Source organism: Hibiscus syriacus, unplaced genomic scaffold (assembly GCF_006381635.1).
Source record: "Hibiscus syriacus cultivar Baekdansim isolate YM2019G1 unplaced genomic scaffold, ASM638163v2 tig00110319_pilon, whole genome shotgun sequence".
NCBI lineage: Eukaryota > Viridiplantae > Streptophyta > Magnoliopsida > Malvales > Malvaceae > Hibiscus > Hibiscus syriacus.
The window spans coordinates 2,505,441-2,518,380 of record NW_024062678.1 but is presented as its reverse complement, the minus strand read 5'-3'; the positions used below and the strand labels follow the sequence as shown (position 1 = coordinate 2,518,380).

The window sequence follows — 12,940 nt, the reverse complement described above, 5'->3', positions numbered from 1 at the left end:
AAAATTATCACATTAACATTTCTATTTATTTTTTAATGGTGGATAATCAAAACGGAACTAAAACATAACGTAATGTTAGGTATGATTTAAAAAATAATAATTGAGTGACTATAACAAAACCAAGAATGATAGTAGGATAATTAATACGTAGTTTACCCTTATATCCAATACTTATCTTTGTTATCGTCATTGCTATTTCATGTAATCCAAGTGACCAACAATCAAAACCCTTGGGAGCAACGTCTCCGCCAAGCTCGCCTACCAACCACGACTGAAGTACTGAAAAAACTATGACTACCAGGTTTCCGATTTCGACATAACAATATTCGCATACAAAAACATGACAAATTGGGATCATCGCTCTCCTCTTTTGTCTTTTTATGTTTGACATCAACAGATTCAAAGCTGTGTATCATAATAAAAAATACAGTAAGTTTATCTTCAATTTCTCTCTTATGAACCTTGAACGAATGGAAGAATATTAACATTTGGGTAAAAGTTGTCTCCTTTGTAATTTTCACAAGGAAATAACTAAAGCTTAACTACCATATATATAGGTTAGTCTCTCTATAAATATACCTTTTCAGAAGCCTTTTAAAACACTTGTTACAGAACAAAAACATGTTTCTTTCCTGGAAATCTGTGTCAAGATCAATCCATGATGAACATCCAGAGTTATCCGAAATTCAAGGTGGAGATGTGTGCACATCGCCAACGGTGTGGAGAAAATCACTTATACTTACCTGTAAAGGATTTAATGTGATTGATTCAAATGGAGATCTGGTTTACCGAGTTGATAGTTATATGGGAGGACGACCCAAGAACTCATTCTTATGGACGGCACAGGGAAGCCCATCTTCACTATGCGACGTTGCAAGGTACAGTTTCATCTTATATAATTCTCTCAAGATTTTAATCCAGCAAATGATATATTATGTTGTTTTTGTGGACAAAATCTTAGGCTAGTAGACACTTGGCTTGTGTATGGAGGGGAAGCAGGTGAAATTTGTACATCAGAACAACCCATTTTCCATGTAAAGAAGAGCATGAAGATTTTACATGGGGAACCTAATGTGCTTGCATATGTTTATCGTGGGTCGAGGGATAAACGGTATGCATATATGATTGAAGGATCGTATTCGCAGAGATCGTGCATGGTGGTCGATGACAGGAAGAGCGTGGTTGCAGAGATCAGGCGAAAGGATGTGTTAAATGGATGCATTTCGTTGGGACTAGAGGTTTTTTTGTTGATTGTGCAGGCTGGGTTTGATCCTGTCTTTGCAATGGCACTTTGCTGGATCAAATGGTTTCATAGGTTTTGTCCCGCCCCCCAAATTAATCCTTTATAGATGGAAACTGTTAGTTTCATTTTAGAGTAAAAAACTCCTTTATAGATGAAAACTGTTAGTTAACATATAAATTTTTTTATTAATTTGGGATAAGTATAAGATAATATTTGTTCAAAGATAACTCTCAATCATTTGACATTGAACGCCCACACCTCTGACATCCATGATGCTCGAATTTGGGATCTCAATGAATAACAACAATTCTTTTACCACTAAGATTGCTTGGTTCGTACTATTTATCATGCGATTAGTGCTCCAAAATATAAGTCCTTTTAGTTCAAATGATATAAAAAGAATTAAGGATCAAAATGACTATTCTGTTAAAAGTTAGGAGTCTTTTTACACTAAAATAAAATGTTAGAGATCAAATTGTTAAAAAAATAAAGAACAAAATTATCATCTTGATTGGAGCTAGTTTTGACACTATGCCTTTTTTTTTTTTGTTATTGAGATAAACTGATTTTCTCATGTTTTCAAGCCAAAGCTGCCATAGTTTCAACAACCAAGTCCATTTTGCTTTAAGGATGGACTGAAGGGGAGGGATTGGGACGACCGTTTTATTAAAAGTTTTGAATTTTCATATTTTAGATATTTTTTATTAATAGTTTATTTAAATAAATTAAATACGTAATGTTAATTTTTAATGACGAATGATTAAAATAAAATTAAAACGTAACATTAATGATGATTTAAAAAAATAATTAGGTGACTAAAACGAAAATATAATGATAATTAGATGACTAAATATATAGTTTACCTAAAACATTATCATAAAACAATTGTTTTAACTTAATTTATTTTTTAAAATTTTAAACTTTACATTCTAAATATTATTTAAAAATTTGAAATTCCATTAAAACTTAACATTAATGATGATTTAAAAAAATAATTAGGTGACTAAAACGAAAATATAATGATAATTAGATGACTAAATATATAGTTTACCTAAAACATTATCATAAAACAATTGTTTTAACTTAATTTATTTTTTAAAATTTTAAACTTTACATTCTAAATATTATTTAAAAATTTGAAATTCCATCATACGAAACCAATCATAATCGATAATTAATTAATTATGACTTCATCGTTTGAATTTTGAAATAGCATAGCAACGTCTACTATAAGATGCCTTATTCGAAATGGAAGGTTAAATTCTGATTTTGGTCCTTCTATCTAAAATTTAATATTTGCTTTCTTTACTTTGATTTTAATTTTCGAATGTCAATAACTATCTAAATAACTTTAATTATTTGATTAAAATATTAAATTATTTTTACCTAAAAATATTTCGTCTAACTTACAATGCTTATTACAATTCATGTCAACAGATTTAACACCAGTTTTTTCTCTTAATTTTTATTAAAAAAACATCATTTTAACCACTAAATTCAATTTATTATAAGATTCTTTTTGCAATTAAATTTATTCCGTTTACAAATTAGAATTCGTATTTCAAATATGAGATATGATTTTATTATAAATGTAAAACTCTTTTAGTTTTATATAGATTTATGATCATTGGATGAGTGAAAATAGATGATTGAAATTAATAATGGGAAATGATAAAATATTTATTTAAAAAAATGAGGAATTAGTCTGAACCATCTATTTTCACTATCTAGTGATTTTGAATTTGTGTAAAGCTAAAAGAGTTTTATATTGTATAAGTAGATACTAACGTATAAAGAATTTAACATGGTCCATCAACTATTAAAATTTACAAAATGATCACCCACTATTTAAATGATGAAGTCATAATTACCAATTATTGAGGGTAAAGTAAAAAAATTGTCTCTCGACTATAGAGTGTTGCTTTATTGAGTACATTGACTATTAAAAGTTAAAAAATATTGTCGTCACCGTTTTTCGCCCGGGTGGCAAAAACTAGTAAGACTTAGAATTTTTCTTTGAAAAGATTTTAAATGTGAGGAGTCGCCACCAACCATTTTAAGGTAATATTTAAACACCATAAAAATCAGGTGATTTTAATAAAATATTTTATTTTACCAAAATATTGAGTTTTTGGGGTCTGCAAAAATCCATAAAATTAGACTCGGGAGCCGGTTACGAGTGGGGAAGGGTTAACACCCCACAACGCCCAAAAATTGGTACCTAGTTGATTACTTTGAAATTTGAAAATTTTGAGTTAGAAGTTTTATTTAATTTAATAATAATTATGGATGCAAAGTTAAAGATGGTGCTTGTTTATTAAACATTCACCCCTAGCATGAATGTGGGAGATCAATTATTGTGCCCAACAATCAAACATTGCCTCGAGATTTAAAAAATGAAGGGGTTTCTAAAAGGATGTTTACCAACTTCAAGAATCACCAGTGGTAACCCCCAGAGCATGATGGCGGGGACTATACTATTGATTCCTTGATAAGTCAACATTGTCTTGTGTTGAAAACATTTTGATGTTTCGATATAACAAATTAAGTATAAATGAATTTTAAGATTTTACAAATATTTTTTAAGTATATTCGATTCAATTATTCGAATATCAAAATATTACTCCAAGTCTTTCAAAGATCAATTTCAATCCTACTAAAGTGTAAAATTATGTTTTAAACTTAAAATATTTTTGAAACAATTTTCACAAAGTATTGCGAACAAAAAATAAGCCAAAAATAAATTCCATGAAGGGATGTACCGATGCACTCAATGATGCATCGATGCACACCCCATTTCGAATGCATTTTATGCATCGATGCACAGCCATGCATCGACGCACTCTGGATTTAATTTAAACATCGAATGCATTTTATGCACCGATGCACAGACCATGCATCGATGCACTCATAGCATGTTTGAAACATCGAATGTAATTAGTGTACCGATGCATCCTAGTGTACCGATGCACTAAGTCTTATAACGGTCGAAATATTTGAATTTTACACATAGTGTACCGATGCACCTTGGCTATGCATCGATGCACCTTGGCTATGCATCGATGCACCATACGCTCTCAACTGTTTTATTAATTATTTTTACACAATAACGACTCTATTGACTCCACTAATGATCTCCAACGTTCATAAGTAATCCAAAGAGTATTTAAACACGCTTAGAAGCCATTGATCAACAACAATTAAGAAGAATTGAGAGAGAATCAAAGAGAAAGCATCAAACCTCAAGTTTGAGTATTTCAAGCCTATTTTTCATTCAATATTCATTTTGCTTTCAAGAACACCATTTGTGCTCTATTCTATTTATCTTTGAGTTTTCTTTCTTTGTTTTAGAATTGTGCAAACAATATACCTTGTGAGGTTTTTCTTGTAAGTTTGTGAAATTTGTATTCTTATCTTTGGGAGAGAGTGTTCTCAAGAATTTGGAGTATAATTTTTGAAAGAGTTGTAAGGTTACTCTTTGTCCTCAAAAGAACAAATTAGTGAATTTGTTGGAAAATCCTTAGTATGGATAACTAAGGTAGTGGACGTAGACTTTGGTTGAGAAAGTCAAACCACTCTAAATCGTTGTGCAATTATTTTCTAGTTTATGCAAAAGCTTCCGCTAAATTTTTTATTACCAATTTACCCCCTCTTGGCTATTTCATCGATCGATTAACTCAACAATTTGTATCAGAGCTTCACTCATTTGAAGGTTTAATCGCCTCTTGAGTCGATTTAGGAAGAGTTATATCGATATTCAAGTCATCAATGGCCTCCACTTCAAACTCCGACTTCGGTCTTGATTCTATACCCGTCAACAAGCCTCATTTCTTCAATGGAGCTAATTATGCTTATTGAAAGAATAGAATGAGGTACTTCATTCAAGCAAGTGATATGGGAGCATGGAATATCATAGAAGATGGATACTTCATTCCTTCCACTCATTCAAGATTATGGAGTGAAGCAGAGACAAAAATGTTCTAGCTCAACTCAAAGGCTATCCATATTATTTTTTGTGCTCTTGGACCAGATGAATACGGAAGAGTCTCATCTTGTACAACCTCCAAGGAGATATGAGATAAACTTCAAGTCACTCATGAAGGCACATATGAGGTAAAAGAATCTAAAATTAGTCTTCTAACTCATAGTTATGAAAATTTTAGGATGAAACCGGATGAAGATATCAAAGCTATGATGGATAGATTTTCCACGATTATCAATGGTCTCAAATCATATAGAGAGATCATTCCAAACGAAAAGCTTGTGAGGAAGTTAGTTTACTCTCTTCCAAAATATTGGCAATCAAAGAAGACGACAATTATCGAGGCTAAAAACTTAAAGTCGTTAACTCTCGAAGAGTTAATTGGTTCTCTCATCGCTCATGAAATGATGCTTCAAGATGAGGTAGACCTCGAGAAGATTGACGAGACAAAGAAGGAGAAGGAGAAAAAGAAGAACGTGAGAGTTGCTCTCAAATCCACAAGAGATGAGAGTGATTCGGAAGAAGATGACGATGACGAGGAAATGGCATTATTTTCCAAACGGTTCAGAAAATTAATGAGGCCCAACTGAGGAAGAAAATTCAAACGAAATGAAGGCTTCAAAAATGAACCGAAGGAGAAAGACCCTATTATTTGCTATGAGTGTAAAAAGCCAGGTCATGTCAAATACGATTGCCCGTAATTGAAGAAAATAGTCAATTCAAGAAGAAGCACAAGGCTTATGTGGCTATATAGAGCGATGAAGAAGGTTCCGATGAAGAGGAATAAGAAGTAGCAAACTTGTGCTTAATGGCCATTGGGGAAAATTCTCAGATAACCTCTAACTCATTTGATTCAGATGATTTATCTTATGATGAGTTATTAGAGGATTATAATGGGTTGGCTTCGGATTATAAGACTTTATTTTCAAAATACAAGAATGATATTTCAAAATTGAAAAATGATATTTCAAAATTGAAAAATGAAAATAGTCTTATGACCAAAACCAACAATGATCTTGAAAGTAAGATTAAAGAATTGCAAATCAAAATTGAAGATTTTGAAAAGAAAAATAATGATTTGCATAACTTACTTTCAAAAGTTCATGACTATCATCAAAAGAAAATTGATGATCTTAAAGCTTCTTTTAATAAAGTTGAACCAAAACGTTTTGAAAATGGAGAAAGTTCAAAAATCAACTTTGTTAGAAAAAGTTTTAAAAACTACAATCATAAAGGTCCCCGAAGAACCTCAATGGAAAAATCATTAGAAGTATATGTGTTCCTAAAGAACTCATTACTACTAAAGATAAGAATATCCTACACAAATTGATACCCAAGGGACTAGGATTTTGGAGACTAATGAATATGGACCCAAAAGAAATTGGGTACCAAAAATCAAATTTTAATCTATGTTTGTAGGAAAATGAGCATTGCTACAAGGCACATAAAACAAATTCAAACTCATGATACCTTGATAGTGGATGCTCAAGACACATGACCGGAGACAAAAGTCGATTCATAGAGCTTAAAGACAAAAAATGGAGGAGAAATGACTTTTGGTGATAATTCAAAAGGTCGCATTGAAGGTATAGGTACAACAGGTAATACCTCTTCCATACAAATAGAAAATGTTTTATATGTGAATTGGTTAAAGCATAATGTATTGAGTACTAGTCAATTTTGTGATAAAGGATACAATGTCTTATTTGAATCTAATGGTTGTAAAGTAATCGACATTGCATCTAATCGGATTATGCTTGTTGGTCATAGAATAGGAAACATAATATGGTACATTTAGATACAATAAATATGACTAACTTGTTCCTAGTTGTTAAGGATGAGCATGATAGTTGGTTATGGCATAGGAGACTAAGACATACTAGCATGTGTGTTTTACAACGACTAATTCAATGAGATTTAGTAAGAAGGTTTCCAAAGCTAAAATTTGATAATGATAAAATCTGTGATGGTTGTGCTAAAGGAAAACAATATAAAGCTTCCTTTAAGTCCATTAATGATGTATCAACTAGTAGAGTATTACAATTAATCCATATAGATCTTTTTGGGCCAATTAAAACTATTAGCTTGAGTGAAAAATAATATTGTTTTGTATTAGTAGATGACTATTCTAGATATACTTGGGTTCTATTCTTAAGTACTAAAGATGAAGCATTAGAAAAATTCATCACGTTTTCAAAAGTAATCCAAAACGAAAAAGGTTACTCATAACTAGTGTTAGGAGTGATCATGGTACTGAATTTGAAAATCTTGGATTTACTGATTTTTGTAATTCTAATGGTATTGGCCATAATTTTTCAACACCTAGAACCTCTCAACAAAATGGAGTTGTTAAGAGGAAAAATCGAACTTTAGAAGAAATGGTTAGAACCATGCTTTGTGAAAACAATTTGCCAAAATATTTTTGGGCTAAAGCCACAAGTACCGCTTGTTATGTTATCAACCGAATAATAATTAGGCCAATTTTAAAGAAAACTCCATATGAACTTTTCAAAAATAAAAACCTAACATTAGTTATTTTCATCATTTTGGATGTAAATGTTTTGTTTTAAAAAACGATAAAGAAAATGTTGGCAAATTTGATGTTAAAAGTGATGAAGGAATTTTTCTAGGTTATTCCTTAAATTCTAAAGCTTATTGGGTATTTAATAAAAGAACTTTAGTGGTAGAAGATTCTATACATGTTGTTTTCGATTATAATTCCCTTCCGAGAAAGGATTCTTGTGAGAATGATGATGTAGGTATTGTAAACAAAAATGGCGTTAGACATGACATTGGAGAACCATCATCAAAGGAAGAAACGAAAGATGAGGAAACTCATGATGTTCTCAAGAATCCAACCATTGAAGAAAGGGAAATCTCTTACCCAAGAGAATACAACTATGTCAAAGATCGTGAGATAATAGGTGATCCATCCAAAGGGGTAACAACTAGATCTTCTCTTAGAAATATATGTAATTATGTTGTATTTATCTCGTGCATAGAGCCTAATAATATTAAAGACACATTAAATGATGAACATTGGATTATGGCTATGCAAGAAGAGTTAAATCAATTTGAGAGAAGTAAAGTATGGACATTAGTTAAAAGGCCTAGTAATAAATCTACTGTAGGTACTAGATGATTATTTTGGAATAAGCTTGATGAAAGTGGTAATATAGTGAGAAACAAGGTTATACTTGTTGCTCAAGGCTATACTCAAGAAGAAGCATAGACTATGATGAAACATACGCTCCCATAGCTAGGATGGAAGTAATTAGAATGTTATTAGCATTTGCATGTTTTCATGAATTTAAATTATATCAAATGGATGTTAAAAGTGCATTTTTAAATGGTTTTATAAAAGAAGAAGTGTATGTGGAACAACCTCCTGGTTTTGAAGATTCAAAATTTTTGGATCACGTTTTTAAATTGACAAAAACACTTTATGGTTTAAAGCAAGCTCCTAGAGCTTGGTATGAAAGATTGTCAAATTTTTTAATTGAAAAAGGTTTTTCAAAAGGGAAGGTTGACACTATATTATTTTTAAAGCATAAAGGTAAAGATTTATTAGTAGTTCAAATTTATGTTGATGATATAATATTTGGTTCTACTAATGATGTTTTGCCAAGAATTTTCTAAGCTAATGCAGAGTGAATTCGAGATGAGCATGATGGGGGAGCTCTCATATTTCTTGGGACTCCAAATCAAGCAAAGAAAAAATGGTATCTTTATCAATCAAGATAAGTACGTCAAGGATATACTCAAGAAGTTTGGACTGGAAAATGGGAAACCTCATATCACTCTAACGAGCTCTTCAATAAAGCTTGACAAAGATGAAGGAGGTAACTGTGTGGATGTTAAATTATATAGGTCAATGATTGGTTCTTTGCTTTATCTAGCCGCAAGTATATCAGACATTATGTTTAGTGTTTGCTTATGTGCTAGATTTCAATTATGCCATAAGGAATCACATTTACTAGCTGTTAAGAGAATCTTTAGATACATTAAGGACACTCGTAGTTTAGGACTTTGGTATCCTAGAGACTTTAGCTTTAGCTTGCATGCCTTCTCTGATGCGGATTATGGAGGATGCAAAATAGATAGGAAAAGCACCTCCGGTACTTGCCAATTTCTAGGAAATATGTTGATTTCTTGGTTTTCAAAGAAACAAAATTGTGTTGCATTATCTACTACTGAAGCGAAATACATTTCAGCCGGTAGTTGTTGTGCACACGTTTTATGGATGAAACAACAACTTTTAGATTATAGAATTGAAGTAGGTACCATACCTATCAAGTGTGGCAATACTAGTGCTATTTGTCTCACTAAAAATCCCATCCAACACTCTAGAACTAAGCACATTGAAATTAGACATCATTTCATTAGAGATCATGTCACTAAAGAAGATGTAGTTCTAGACTTTTTTGATACTTGCACTAACTAGCAGATATTTTTACAAAACCTTTAGATAAAGAAATATTTTGGACACTTAGGAGAGAATTAGGTTTAACTAACCTATCTTCACTTAGTGTTTAAAATAATTTTAGCACTTTTAATTAGTTTTTGGAAAATGCTTATAAAAATAATATTTTTAATTGCATTGTTTGCTAATAGTTAGGGGGAGTTTATGATTTTTAGTGAAAATTAATTATATGTTCAAATAATGTTTAAGGATAGATTTGATTGATTGAACATAGTTAATTTTCAATATATGAGTTGCCAATACCACTAGAGCTAATTAATTTAGCATTTTAAGTGTTTAAAATGAATTTTTGACATTTTTGTGCATAATGCATCGATACACTAGACAATGCATCGATACATCATGAAGATGCACCGATGCACTCCTTGAATGTGCATCGATACACCTGTCGGGATTTTGAGTTTAAATCCCTAAAATCTTCTTATTTTTCAAAACCCCTAAAACATAACACACTCACATCGTCGCCCTCCTCTCTCAGAAATTGCTCAAAACCAATGATTCAAGTCAGAATTTTCTTGATTATTAACTTTTAATCCTGCTACGATAATTAAAATCGTGAAAACTTCATTCAATCTCACTCAAATTCGAAAATCTTCAAGGTATTTTTCTAAAACTATTATTTTATCAAATTTTGAACTTAGGACTAGTTTTGAGGATGAAAATTACATCGGGCATTGGTTATATGATGATTCTAAACTAGATTTTACAACCAATTTCGTCAAAAACACACAATTTTTCAAATTTTTCCTTGAAATTTGAAATAAAAAAATTCAAAAATTATTGTTTTAATTGATGTTTTTGATTTAATTATAATGTTTTCATGAAAACAATACGTATTATGATTGTCAAACATTATTTTTCAAATAGTTTTTCAAAACTTTGCCCATTAGGATTCGGTTTAGAGAACCTTGACTATTGCAGACTCAATTAAGTTTTGAGATTGATTATATTGCATACATGTGTTTCAAACTTGCAGGTTGCCTATCCTATTCTGATTTCGTAAACCATGTCTAATCTTAAACGCCCTAGGTCGTCATCGAGTTGCTCGAGTCAAAACCGACCTCCCATTCCTCCTCCACCACAAAATCCAAATCAAAACGAACTTGAATTAACCATTCTTAATTCTTACTTCAACCAACCCGTTCGTCGTCAAGATGAATTATATGATAGGTTCGTTAGTTCATTCCAATTGTATAGAATCCGAGAAGAACGTATCCCCTTCATTCAAGCAATGGTGGATATGAACTTCCGATATCTTCCTATCCTTCATATTTGGATGTTTGATAAATTGTGTCAAATTAAGCTCATCGTCTATCACCAATTGGTCCACATTTTCTATTCCAATGCGGTCTGTGTCCAAAATAAGCGTAGAACCGAAACCATAGGAATTCGATCCTATCTTTTAGGTGAAGTTATTGTATCAACTCGGACACAATCGCTGATGCTTTTGGTTTAGACAATAATGGTATAGATAATGAAAGAGACATTGTGGCTATACCCTATAAGTCTAAGGATAATATTAGTACCTTAGGAACTCATCACGAGTGATTCCTTCATTTGATGATCTCTTGGTGGTTTAGACCATCCGGAGATAGGTAATCCACTCTTAGAGTCATAGATTTATGGTGGATACATTGTATCCAACATAACAAGAAAATAAATCTGCCACAGATTATTTTTGGTGAGCTCGTAGATATCGTAAATGTTGTCCTTTCAAAAAATGTAGAAACTTTAGTTTACGGTTGTCTTCTTTCTAATCTGTTTATTAAACTAGGGCTTAAGGTTTCGGTTGATATTCACATCCCTCTCCAAAACCAAATTAATCTCACTTCTTTAAAGAAATCGGGATAAAAAAGAATGAGGAAACTGGGCAATGGGTTCGATCCACTGAACAAACACTGGGAGCTAGTTATTCACGAGCTCCACCTCCACTGGCACCGGATGATGATCCAGAGCTTGAAGCTCTTATGCGCGACATTGACGAACATGTACCCGAGGACGAGCCAGCACCAGCACCGCAAGAGGATCAAGTGCCTCCATACTTTCGATCATTCTTGGATATATTTGATATAAGGCTTGCATCCATTGAGTCCTATCTCACTGCTATGGGGGCTCAACAACGGGAGATGAATGAACGTTTAAAAGCGCTCACACTCGAGATGCGAGCACGATATCCTCATCCTCGTGATCCTCCTATGGATTAGACTTTGCCCTGCTCTGTTTTGTTTTGCTTGGATTGAACATTTTTTTATGTTTTTGGATTGTTTGAATTTGTTATGGATGTTGGATGTTTTAACTTGAATGCTTTGGATGATTGAACTTAATATATTTGGTTTGGTTTGAATTTTCAATTTGAGCTTAATGTTTATTAGTTTTGCATCATTTATCATTTAGAATATGACCAATTTAGCATTGCACATTTGATTATGAATATTGATTTATGAAACTAATGGCTAACCTTTCTCTTGCTTGTGATCTTAGTAGCTTAAGCTTTAAATTTAAATCAATTGGCTAAATTTTCAAAAACTTGTTTCACTTATAGAGTCTTTTTGATTTAACAAAAAGGAGGAAAATATAGTAAGGGGGAGTAATTTTCCAAAATCAAAATTGATTTTAAAAATTATTTTCAAAGAAAATCTCAAAATTACTCAAGTGTTTTGTTATATCAAAAAAGGGGAGATTGTTGAAAACATTTTGATGTTTCAATATAACAAATTAAGTATAAATGAATTTTAAGATTTTACAAATATTTTTTAAGTATATTCGATTCATTTATTCGAATATCAAAATATTACTCCAAGTCTTTCAAAGATCAATTTCAATCCTTACTAAAGTGTAAAATTATGTTTTAAACTTAAAATATTTTTGAAACAATTTTCACAAAGTATTTCGAACAAAAAACGAGCCAAAAATCAATTTCATGAAGGGATGTACCGATGCACTCAATGATGCATCGATGCATACCCCATTTCGAATATATTTTATGCACCGATGCACAGACCATGCATCGATGCACTCCTGGCTTGTTTGAAACATCGAATTTAATTAGTGTACCGATGCACTAAGTCTTATAACGGTTGAAATATTTAAATTTTACACATAGTGTACCGATGCACCATGGCTATGCATCGATGCACCATACACTCCCAACTGTTTTATTAATTGTTTTCACACAATAACGACTCTATTGACTCCACTAATGATCTCCAACGTTCAGAAGTAATCTAAGGAG

At 31.9% G+C, this 12,940-nt stretch overlaps 1 pseudogene; it reads left to right on the top strand.

The window, feature by feature from the left end:
* The first annotated feature begins 621 nt into the window (after nucleotides 1–621).
* Nucleotides 622–11,912, top strand: LOC120117213 (annotated as a pseudogene).
* The last annotated feature ends 1,028 nt before the right edge of the window (nucleotides 11,913–12,940 follow it).